This window comes from Lissotriton vulgaris, chromosome 3_1 (assembly GCF_964263255.1).
Source record: "Lissotriton vulgaris chromosome 3_1, aLisVul1.2, whole genome shotgun sequence".
NCBI classification, from domain to species: domain Eukaryota; kingdom Metazoa; phylum Chordata; class Amphibia; order Caudata; family Salamandridae; genus Lissotriton; species Lissotriton vulgaris.
The window spans coordinates 648,615,046-648,627,198 of NC_141689.1; positions in this window are offsets into that span (position 1 = coordinate 648,615,046).

Genomic DNA, 12,153 nt, shown 5'->3' on the forward strand with positions numbered 1-12,153 from the left:
CATACTATGCCAATCATGAGATACTACTCTTTATCCTGACAATTCAAGAATAAAAATGACATACATCATAACATTGGTGCATATATATGTAATGGCAGTTAGGTTCGAGGAAAAACACATATATCAGCAATTATAACCAGTAGTACATAAATCCCAAAACATCATTATAAAACATCAGTAACAATAAGCCCACAGAGACACAGGAACCCCTTAACTCCCATTAGCAGGGTAAAAGTAATGTTTCGGAGCTTGGCTGAAAAGGTGTTCTTTAGAACCCAAGATGTAGGGCACAGATGCGCCTATGCCCCTCTTAGCTGTTTTATGGTCGTTTCTGTGATTACTATCCTGAAACAACAATCCCTGTCAGGATCAACACCCGGAATTATGCTGTTGCCATAACCTTCCTGCTCCACTCGGTAAGGAGGGGGCGGATATCTGATTGCGTGGATACCAGCACTATGCAGAAAAAGTGTTCCATGGGTCCACTGTGACCCATGCAGGGCACGGCCAGGAGCTCACTGGTGCAGTGCCATCAAGCACTTTACTCTGCTTGATCCTGGTGGCTTCACACCACTGCTGTGGGTCCAGGTCAAGGCAGCCTCAACTCAGTCCAGCACTTTGCAATGTCAACGGTGTCCCATGCTCTCAGGAGAGCTGGCGGGGGTTACGACCCAGACCTAGAACCTTTTGGGGGGAGGAGGGTCTTCACTGGTCACTCGTGGCAGTGTTCTCCATAACGGCTGGGCCCACTCAGGGGAACGACCTGGGTGCTATCTGCAAGGCCACGTTCAGGGGAGTAAGTACCACATTGCTCATTCAGCCATGCATTGACTTCCCCAGGAGGAATCCGGAGGAATAGGCCATGCTCACCATGTGCTGCCAAAAACAATATCTGTGCTCATCACACGCTGATTGTAACAAAAGCGCCCATTCTTCCACTCATAAAAAATGCAAGTAAACTGGAATCAGACTCTGCCCTTGATCCTCAAACAGCCCCAGATGGCAAACAGGAATGCTCCCACCAAACGGAGTGCTGGAGCTGGAAAAACAGTGTGTTGAACTAGAGTTAGGCTGATCATGAGGCCTTTGATATCCCGGAGACCTAGAGGAGAACAGGAGGAAAGCCCTTGGAGAACAATGGGGCACAAGCTGAGGAGCAGGCAGCCAGCACATAAGAGTCACTTAAGCAGAGTGGCAGTCCCTCCAGCAGCCCAGCAGGCAGCAGGCCAGCACAGCAATGCAAGTAGTCCTGGTGGCTGTTTCTCGTGGCGGCATAGTAGTCCTCTGGCAATGTGCAGTTTGTAGAGCCAGCGGCCACGCAGTCCAACGCAGTATCTAAAAAAATGGGGTCTGAGCCCCTGTACTTAGACTCAGAATAGTCTTTGACGGAGGGGTGATTTAAAAGGAACCCCTTTGGAGTGTGCAACAATCCCTTTCAACCCAGCCCTGGCTCCAGTCTTCAGTAGGAGGTGAATCAGCCCTTTGTGTTAGGGCAGGGCACAACCTATACAAATGTAAAGTGTGAACAACCTGTCCCAGCCAAGAAAGATCATTGGTATATAGATGAATGCAGATGAAACCCCTGTCACACCCAGCCCTTCCTGTTTTGTGGCTGTCTGGAAAGTATGCATCAAGTGTAGCTATCACCCATACCTAGCTGTGTATTGGAGTCAGGCTGCAAAGCAAAAAGAGTCAGAAGCACAGAGAAATGCCCACTTTTTAAAATTGGCATTTCTAAAATAGTAATGTAAAGGCTAACTACATCAGTAAGCAGGGTTTATCAACACTATTCTAAATATAACAAACATGACAACACCACTCATTTCAGATTAGGATTTACCACCAAAAATGTATTAAGAAATTCCCAATGCTATCATATAAGAGGAGTAGGCCTCACAGTAGTGAGAAACAAAATAGGTTCTTTGTCAATACTATGATATGCCACACAATAATGGCACATGTCCTACCTATTACTTATACAGCACCCTGCCTGTAGGGCTAACTAAGCCTACCTTATGGGTGACCCTGTGTAATAAAAGGTGAGTTTAAGGCTGGACAAGTAGTTTTAAATGCCAAAGTAAAATGGCAGTAGAACTGTACATGCATGTCCTGTAGTGGGAGACCTGAGACAGGTGTGAAAGGCAATGTCCATGGGTGGCACAAGCAGTGCTGCAGGCCCACTATTAGCATTTAATTTACAGACCCTGGATAAATGGCAGACCACTTTACAAGGGACTTACAAGTAAATGAAATATGCCAAACAGGTGTAATCCAATCATACCATGTTTACAGGAGAGAGCACATGCATGTTAACACTTATTATCAGTTATAAAGTGCCCAGTGTCCTAAAGCCAACAAAGAAGGTCAGAAAATAGGTGGAAGAAAGCAAAATGTTTGGGGCTAATCCTGCAAAAACGTCCATGTCCAACACTTGCACTCACTCATACACACGTAGGGTATACTAGGACACAACTGGAGTTTAGATTTGTGAAACATGCTTTCACAACTCAAGTGGTTCATTCCTGGGGTGAGTTCCAACCAAGGTTGGTTGTTTATTAACATAAAGCAAAAAGTCAAACCTAAGTGAATCAGGGAGGAAAACACAGCATCACAGCGGTCTACTTGATAGGATGCATTTGAACAGGAAGATGTTGTGCCTAATCAAAATGAGTTGTTTATTGTTAAACCTGCCCATGATTTGTGAAAGCTCATCTAAGATGGTAGATAATTAATATAACACAATGAGTGGATCACATGGTGCGGGAGCCTGATTATAATCTGCTGATCACATATCTTGAAATCCCAACATTATTTACTTCTTTCAACCAATTGCTTGAACATCATTAGGTTCAGCAATAATAACAATGTCTATTCCACCGCCAAGAAACAGTCTGGTATGTAGGGGACCTTTTGTTATTTATCATAACAGTATATGATTATACATTGTATTTTACAATTGATCATTAATTGAATTCACACTTTTTATTGGCAAGCCCTCTTGGGGCTAAGGAATTGCTAAAAGTTTCACAATTATTTGCATACCTTTGGTGATCAAAGAGCCATAATGGTGTAAATTGGTATTCTCATCAGGGTTTATTGAGAAAGTGGCTTTACGGCTGCCGAAGGGGGAACCAGTTTCCAGTCTGGGCGTCCGCTCAACATTCTGTGATCCTGGGCAAATCACTTAATCTCCCCGTACCTAAAAGAAATAATTGTTGTGTCCTTGTGTAATGTATTTAGTGCTCATGTAAAGCGCTTTAATATCGTCGGGTCGATTTTGCGATATATAAAACTACAATAAAAAAAGGGATTTACCCCTAGATGCATCAAGCACCCATTCTGCGAATCCCAAATAGCGAAAAAAAACAAATCGCTATATAGAATTCGCAGAATGGGATGCATCATCAAAATCGCTAAATATCTGCGATTCGCAACCGCCCGCAATCGACAAATGCGAATCCGCAAAATTCCCAACAAAATCGCAGAGTCGGCTGTTTCCAACCCCCAAATTGGGATTTCGCAAATACCGAAATCGCTATTAGCGATCTCGCAGAAACGTGAAGTTGCAACTTGAGCACAATGATGACATCACTACCAGGAAGTAGCCTGCTCCATGCATCATTTGGATCACAGAGCTGGATACAGGAGGAGGCAGAGCACTGAGCTCCAAGAGACACACCCTTCAGTGCCAATACAGGATTGAACAAAATACCACAATGTCCCAAGAAGCTGCAGGACAAAGTGAAAAACCCAGGGAGCGCAAAATAAAATTTAGCGAAAAAGAACTGGAGTGCCCGATAGAAGGAGTCAGCAGGGACCACGACCAACTGTTTGGGAAGCTGTCCCGGAAGGTTCCCGAGGCTACCAAGAGGCGCATCTGGGTGCGCATCAAGGCTAAGGTGAACGCGGTGGGAGTCACGCACTGGTCCATTGATGACTTAAAAAAGAGGTGGTACGACTTTAGAGGCTGTGCCAAGGAGCGCATTACTGAGAGACTGGGGGAGAGACTGACTACGGGAGGAGGGCACTCCACAGTCCCTGAAAACACACCCATGGAAGACCTAGTGGAGGACACCATCCACCCTGCAGCCTGCGCGGGCGTCACTCAACTGGACACTTCCCGTGCCACTCACCAATCTCAAGGTAAGCGCCATGCTACTGCGACCCCATGCCCTAACAATGCCCATACCCCCAGTGCAATCCATATTTGTAATCCCAGTAATCCAGTCCCTGCTCCTCCCAAATGCCCAAATGCATTGTGGAACCTGTAGTGTGTCAATGTGCCCTGATACGTTGATCAGACTGTGAGCAACCTCCCCAAATGCACTCCGTAAGTAATGTTTTTGGAAAAAACACTTCATGAGCCGTTTTGTCACAGTCTTCCAATAAAGTCATTTATTTTGAATTCATTTGTTTTCTTTCCTTTGATTCTTATCTTTTTTCAAATAATCATGATGTTACGTTCACATCAGAAGATTCAACAGAACAATATTATTCTTGCCCAATGCATTTCGGTCATGATGCCCTTCTTCAGGGGATTCCTTTACTGTTAGGAAGAATGTGCGCAACATAATAAGCATCCAGTGTCCTCAAATCTTGTTTGTAAACAAACAGAATTAATAAACTGTTTAAACAATAAATGGCATTATATACCAGATGGTCTATTAAAAGTGTCAAACAGTCAAAAATCACTACAGTGTGCTGGTATGTATTTGTGTGACGTGTGCATAAAACAAGAGTGACAAAAACTTAAGGTACCAAAAAGTGAATGCGTGCCGTGCAGACACCACTTGATGTGATACAAAATAGGCAAACCAGTCAAGAAATGTGAGAACATACCTAAAATTTCTCAATGAGATCTACCGATGAAACATCATCATCCGATGAATCTCAACACAGAAGGCAAATACCATTTGGAAGGCAAGACCTAACCAAAAGTAGTGAAAGACCATATACATCAGGCGAAGGAACATCAACAACCAATCCCAATGTTTCTTTTTTAGAGAAAAATCAAACCCTTCGAGAAGAACCAGGAGGAACAAGAAAAACAGCTCAAGATCCAGTGGCAAAAAACACAAGGAGCCAAAAAACCTAGTTATTAATCTCTCAAAACAAAACATTACAAAGTTTGAAATGCAAGTTCTACAAAAAGGCGCAACGTTTGTACAAACCCATCATTCCAATCCTTTGGATACACAAATATGCATCTATAAATTCATGAGGTCACTGAGATTGAAACACTTTTTCTCCAATGTTGCACCTATACCAACAGAACCCAAAAAAGATACGCTTTTGGGATTACGCAACAAAAGCAAGTTTATCCCTCCTATTAGCCATAAAGTTTTGGATGCCTTTGAGAAGGTTGTTTCTAAGGACATTGAAACCATGTACAAGCAACCCAAATCCAAAACCACCAATCTCACAAGAAAATAACAACAAACCTTAAAAGATTTGGCAAATAATTCTGATATCGCCATTCGAGAAGCAGATATTTTCTACTGCTTAGTCTTTTTTAGCCACTAGCTCCCGTGTTGTGTTTTTTACCTTCTCCCAAGCGCCGGGACGCCTCTTGGCTGCGGCATCCGTGCGCTTTACAAATAAAATAACATAACATAACATAACAGATAAAGGAGGTGCGCTAGTTATTCTAGACACTAAATTCTTCACGAATCGAGTAAACAAACATGTACAGGACATCCACATCTATTTCAAAATTGAGCAGTATCCAACCAGAGAATATTTGAAAATACTAACTACCATCATACATCAAGCCTTAAATCTAGGAACTATTGGAACAAAAGAAAAAGAATATTTAATCAAACAGAACCAAGCAATACCATACATCTATATGATACCGAAGGTGCATAAACATCCTACGCACCCTCCGTGCAGACCTATTGTGTCAACAGTGAACTCCATTCATGAGCCAGTGGGAAAGTATCCGGACAAAGACTTACAACCAATAGTACAAACAATGTCAACCTACATTAAAGATACTACGAATTTCCTCACCATTCTGGAAGATAATGCAAACACTTATACCAAAGAAATGATTATGTGCACCATCGATGTTAATGCTTTATATACTTCAATTTCGCACAATTTAGGATTGGAAGCAGGGGCATCACATCTAATGTTGACGGATATGAAAGAAGATTTGAAAACATTCATCATGAATCTATTACGCTTTACCATAGTTATTTTACATGGAACAATCAATTTTTCATTCAATCATCTGGAACATCGATGGGAAATTGTGCGGCTCCCGCATACGCTAACATTTTCATGTATCAATTTGACCTCTACAATATTTTGAACAATCATGAATGGTCAAATAACCTTCTTCTGTACAAAAGGTATATAGATGACATTTTCATCTTATGGAGACCAAGATTTGATACAGGCTATATGGAAATTAAATCAAGTAAACAACAGAATTGGGTTCACAAATACGTCACACAGAGAACAAATGCATTTTCTGGATGTCATGATACAGAACGTAAATGGGAAATTGGAAACCAGAAACCAGAGTATATACCAAAAGAACCAATACGAATAATCTATTACACTTTCAAAGATTTCATCAAAACTCACTCAAGAAACACCTTCCATATTCTCAACTATTAAGACTGAAAGGAATTTCATCGACCGAGGAATCATTCAATGAGAGCATGCAAATGACCCTGACCAAATTTTAAGAGCGAGGGTGTCCAAAGGGTATCCTAGAAGAAGCAGCTTTGAGAGCACAAAAATTGAACTGCATGACCTTACTAACACCACAAACCAAATCAAAAGATGAGCAAAGGATGGTTTTCATTTATAAATACTCCACACATAGGGGGTCATTATGATCACGGACGGACTTGAGTCCGTCCGCGACCATAGAGGAGGAGGGAACCTCCGCATGGCCTGCGCAGTTCCCTCCTGTGCAATTAGGATGTGACCGCCACCCTGGCGGTCACATCCTCTATTTTTAACATTGTGGCGGGTGCTGCTTCAAGCAGCACCCGCCGCAATGTTAAACATGAAAGCTGTGCACAAAGCGGCAGGCACCGTGCTGTGCCTGCCGCTCTGTGCATGCAAATGCGGGGGGGTACCATAGGTTCCCCCATTTGCACCACCCACCCCCCTTCACCCCTGTGGGCCCGCAACGGGCCCCCAAACAAGAATATGTATACCTTTGCACGGCGTACAAGCTGCCGTGTAAAGGCATTGAATTTCAGACATCCTAATATGGCTGGCGGTGACTGAGAGACACCGTCACCATATTGGCCCTTTTTCCGCCGCGGTTGTAAGCCAACCGTGGCGGAAAAGCAGCGGACCTAAACCAGGACCCACCAGCCATCCTAATGTGGCGGTGGGTCTTCATTGGGTCCGCAGAGGATTTTCCGCATCCGCCGGGCCGGCGGTGGCTTCCGCCGGCCCGGAGGATGCGGAAAATCCTCCATCATAATGTGCCCCCTAGTCACCAAATCAAAAGGATAATCCTTAAGCACTGGTCGCTATTAACCATGGAGGACGATTTCAATGGAATATACTCCTTGCCACCTAGGTTCGCATATCAACACACAAGAAACATCAAGGAATTATTGAATCACAAAGAAGACAAGATACCATCTACGTACAAAGGAACTTTACCATGCCACAATTGTGGGAACTCAGGAGGATCACCAAATAGCACCGATTGACCTTAACTAAAGTATCAACCCTTAGAACACCTAGGAGTGCAACATTTCTATTTCAACCATTTCATTAAATGTGCCCTGATAGCCACACCCAGTCAGAATAGTCAAGTAACACAGACCCCTAAAGCCAGTCAGGGAATGCAGACATCAAGCAATAGCGAGCCTGGATGCATGTTGCTACATCCCAGGTGCCTGAGTCATATCATTAATCATGCACTCATCCACATCACAGGTGCTGCAGATGGTGACACGTCTGACAGTGAGATTCTCGACACTGCGGAGACACCTGAAGAGACGGAGGGAGAGAGCCAGCCAGCACCTGCACCAGCACCTGCACCAAGACCCAGGGCCACCCTGGAAGCTACAGGTGGAGCACAACCTCACCACTCGGCATGCATGGCAGTGGAGCAAATCCCACCCCCACCCAGGAGGCAGACATGATGCTCAGCAAGTGTGCGGGCCCACGCCAGCAGCAGGTTAAGGCAGCAGCGCTCCGTGCCCACGACAGAAGACATGGAGCAACATGCACACAACTTGGGCCTGGGCATTGAGGCTCAGATGCTTGTTGTGCTCCGTAAACAGGCGCAGCACATGGCAGCAATGCAGCTGCAGCTATATAAAACAGCACTTAACATTAGTCTCCTCAATGAGAGTGTGCAGGAACTGACCACAGCGGTGAAGGAGAGCAACCAGCTGATGGTAGCGCAGCAGGACATCACCCTCAGATGCCACAGGCAGCTGCTTACATGGTTATCTGCCTACACACGTTCCAATCACTTGATTGGGAACGCCACTTCCCAGCCCTCGCGCAGATCATTGGCCATGCAAATACAGATTGTCCAATGCTGTGCTGACGTTGCAAGGGCCCTGGAGCTGGTCACAAACACTGTGGATCACCAACAGGCAGAAGAACATGGCAATGCAAAGGAGGGGGATGATGCCAGCGAAGGTACATCTAGCCTCAGCAGCCTGTCTGTGCCGGTGCAAACAGAAAGGCGGCGCAGTTCCCGGGCCAACATTGCATCCCAACAAAACCTGGAGGGTGAGAGGCGACGGGGTGCGTCCGGCAGGAGGCGCTAGTTACTTGACATTTCCGGCAGTGCCGTGGTGAGGTAACCATGCACGCCAGCTCAGATTACATGAGCTTGGATGTCTGAATACAGTACCCCTATTCTTTGCTGATGTAAGCACATCGAGAGCTTGTGAATTAAACAAAGGCTTTATTTTTAAAACAATTCTTCCTCATGCCAATCATTGATGTGGCTTGCATGAGTGCAGTGTTGTGTGAGGGGTATGGATGCACTAGAAATAGTTCTGTGTGATGTTGGCGCGGCGCCTGTGACCTTCAGCAGGATTCTCCCCGTGTGCATGATGCACATGTGCAGGTGGCAGGTCGCCCCCCTCCGACTCACTAGCAGACAACTCAACAGGCATCCTCCGCTTGGTGGCAAAATTGTGCAGCATGGAGTACACAGCAATGATGCGGCAGCAGGTCTCGGGCTGGTATTTGAGGGCCCCGCCAGTCTTGTGGAGGATGCAGAATTGACTCTTTAACATGCCAAATGTTCGCTCTATCACATTTCTGGTGTGTATATGTGATGCATTGTACCTCCATTCCTTTGGTGTTGCTGGGTTGAGGTATGGGGTGAGGAGGTATTCACGGAGGGCATAGGCGCTGTCGCCTGAAGGGAGGAGCAGAGGGTCAGAGCCTGTTATGCATGGCAAATGGGTCTTGACATACTGTATGTGGAATGTGTACTTACCTAGGAAATGTCCCTCGCCAAATTCACCCCTGACCAAGCGGGTGTGTAAGCCGCTGTGCCGGAAGATAAACGAATCATGCGTGCTCCCTGGGCATTGTGCCAAAATGTCTGTAATGATGGTCTTCGTATTGCAGACCATCTGAATGTTGAGGGAGTGGTATGACTTGCGGTTACGGTATATGTATTCGGTCTCTGCGGGTGGACAGATGTCAATGTGGGTGCAGTCGATGCAGCCAATTACATGGGGGAAATGGGCGGTGTGATAGAAGTCCATTTTAGTTTGCATTAAGTCCTTTTGGGTTGTTGGGAAGGTGATGTAGTGTTGTATCTGTCGCAGCATGGTGTCCAAGAAACTCTGTAGGCAGCGTGACAGTGTACTCCCTGCCTATGTAACTATCCCCTGGAAGCTGCCGGAGGCCAGGAGGTGCAGGCAGCACAGGACCTGGACATGGGTGGGCACGGCATTGGTCCTCCGTGTTGGGTGTTGCATCAGGGGGTCAAGGTCTCTGATGAGCTTTTTAATCATTGCCCCATTGGGCCTGTATTTGGAGTAGATCTCCTCTTCAGTCTGTCCCAGTAGTGTAATGCGCAGCCGGAAGATGCGCTACTGGATCCTGCGTCGGTTCTGGGCTGCAGCCTGGAGCCTCAGCCGCCTTGCCATGATGTAGAGACCTGCCATTGTGACTTTCCTCATGCTCCTACTGAGTCTCCTTAAGTGTGTTTGATTTACCCAACACCTGTTTGTTGTTTGCTTTTTTTTTGTTGCCAATTTGACTTCATGGTTACCACCTGGTTTTGCTTCTCCTTTAATTGCGACTTGTATTTAGCGATTTATGGTATTTTCGCTATGTGCGATTGATGATGAATGGGAATAGCAATTTATTTGCAAAGTCCCTATTTGGCTGCGAATTCGCAATTGATTTAGCTAAATATGTGGGAAATCGCTTTTAAGGTATCGCAGTGGGGGTTTCCTAATGGTTTACTGATTCTTTGTTTTGCGAATTCGTAATTTGCTGCTTTTGTACTTGATGCATTGCGGAAGTGGGAATTGCAATCGCAATTGCTGTTTCGCAGCGATTGTGATCGCTATTTAGATTGATGCATCTGTGCCTAAATCATGTACTGTCTAATTAAAAACAGAACATGAACTTGGAGCTGGAAAGCACCCCGGGACACCTCGGAGACTGCATATCTCGTACTAACGAATATAAGAGTCAAGTTTACAAGGAAAGACATGGTTAATGAAATAGCTTTTGTCAGTCTATTCACTGTTCCTTCCTTGCTCTATCTCGACTACACTTGTCCATGTGGCTCTTTGCTGCGTTTTTCCGCACAAAAGAAACATGCAGCAAGAAGAACTTTTACATTTCATTATCTTCTTCGACAGTTTGCGACCTTACAAATGCAGCACAGGTACTCATCCATCACAATTGCTGAAAACCACTTATACTGTCAGCTACTAAAGAATCAGCGATGTTAAGTACATGAGTCAATCAGGAATCAGAGGAACGGAAAATGACAGATCAAACGCTGCTAGAGTGCCATTTCATGAGAAAAACATGCTAAATTTGGAGTTATCTGTGGGTGCTGTCTGGCAGTGTCAAAAAATCCTCTGTACACGTTTACCAGCTGCTCTGCTAAAGGTGAACCGCTTCAATCATTTAACAATAGGGGCCAAGGAACAGGCGTGATTACAAAGATAACATGAAATAGTAATTCACTGTGCTAACATCTTCACTTCACTCCATTTTCTGGTGTTCTCTCCTCTTCCCCGCTTCTTTCCTGTGTTGCTTCGCAGCTCGCTTGTTCGCAAGAAGCCGAACAGCGTTTTTGGGAAAGGAAGGGTCACTGAAAGCTATTTTCCTGGACTCTGGGACACCATCAATCAACCAAGAAACATTTCCATCACTAAAACACCTCTTGGGGTGATCGTGGAGAGAGAGGGGGAAGTCGCCCCGCACCAATTTGGCCAATCTGCTGCTCTGTTGAAGTGATTGTAATGTATGGAGAATGATTGATATCACTGTCATGTGGGCAATTTTGACAATTTTCTGTTTTGCTTAATTGTCCACAGATGTCCAGAGTGGGCGATGCTGATCTGAAATTGCTGCCCGTGATGGTGAATTATTGAGTCACAGGGCTGAACTGCTCACTGAATTGCATTTAAAGAGCTAAATTAGTTTTTAAGAAGTCCTAGTTTTAAGTGCCAAACATTATCCAGAACTATGTACAACTATTGTACCTAATATTTTTACAATGGACAATCAGCCAAATGGAATCTTCGGTTAACTGACTAGGGCTGTGTCAGGAGTTCATTACTGAAGCAAGTCTTGCATAGTTCCAAATTACTGACCTACTTATAGCACATAGAGACTCACACTTTTTGTCCATTTACTCTCTGGCACAGTTTTTCTGCACAACCCGACAATATTCCATTGCGTGGATCTGCCATTTTCACCCGACTTAACTTCATAACTGTCTCCTCCCAACTTTTGAAAATGAATCGATATTGGCGGTTTTTTCCCTCAAAACAAATTTAGGACATATGTAGAAAACACGGGGAACAAAGGATAGTATAGTCTTTGCAAAAACTATGGAAAGTTCCTGAGTGAAAATCTTTGACATTTCTGTTACCCCTACCTGTATACCAAGGGGGCATGTTTATCAGAATAGTGGCACAGGGCAGCACAGGAAGTTTTTTTGGA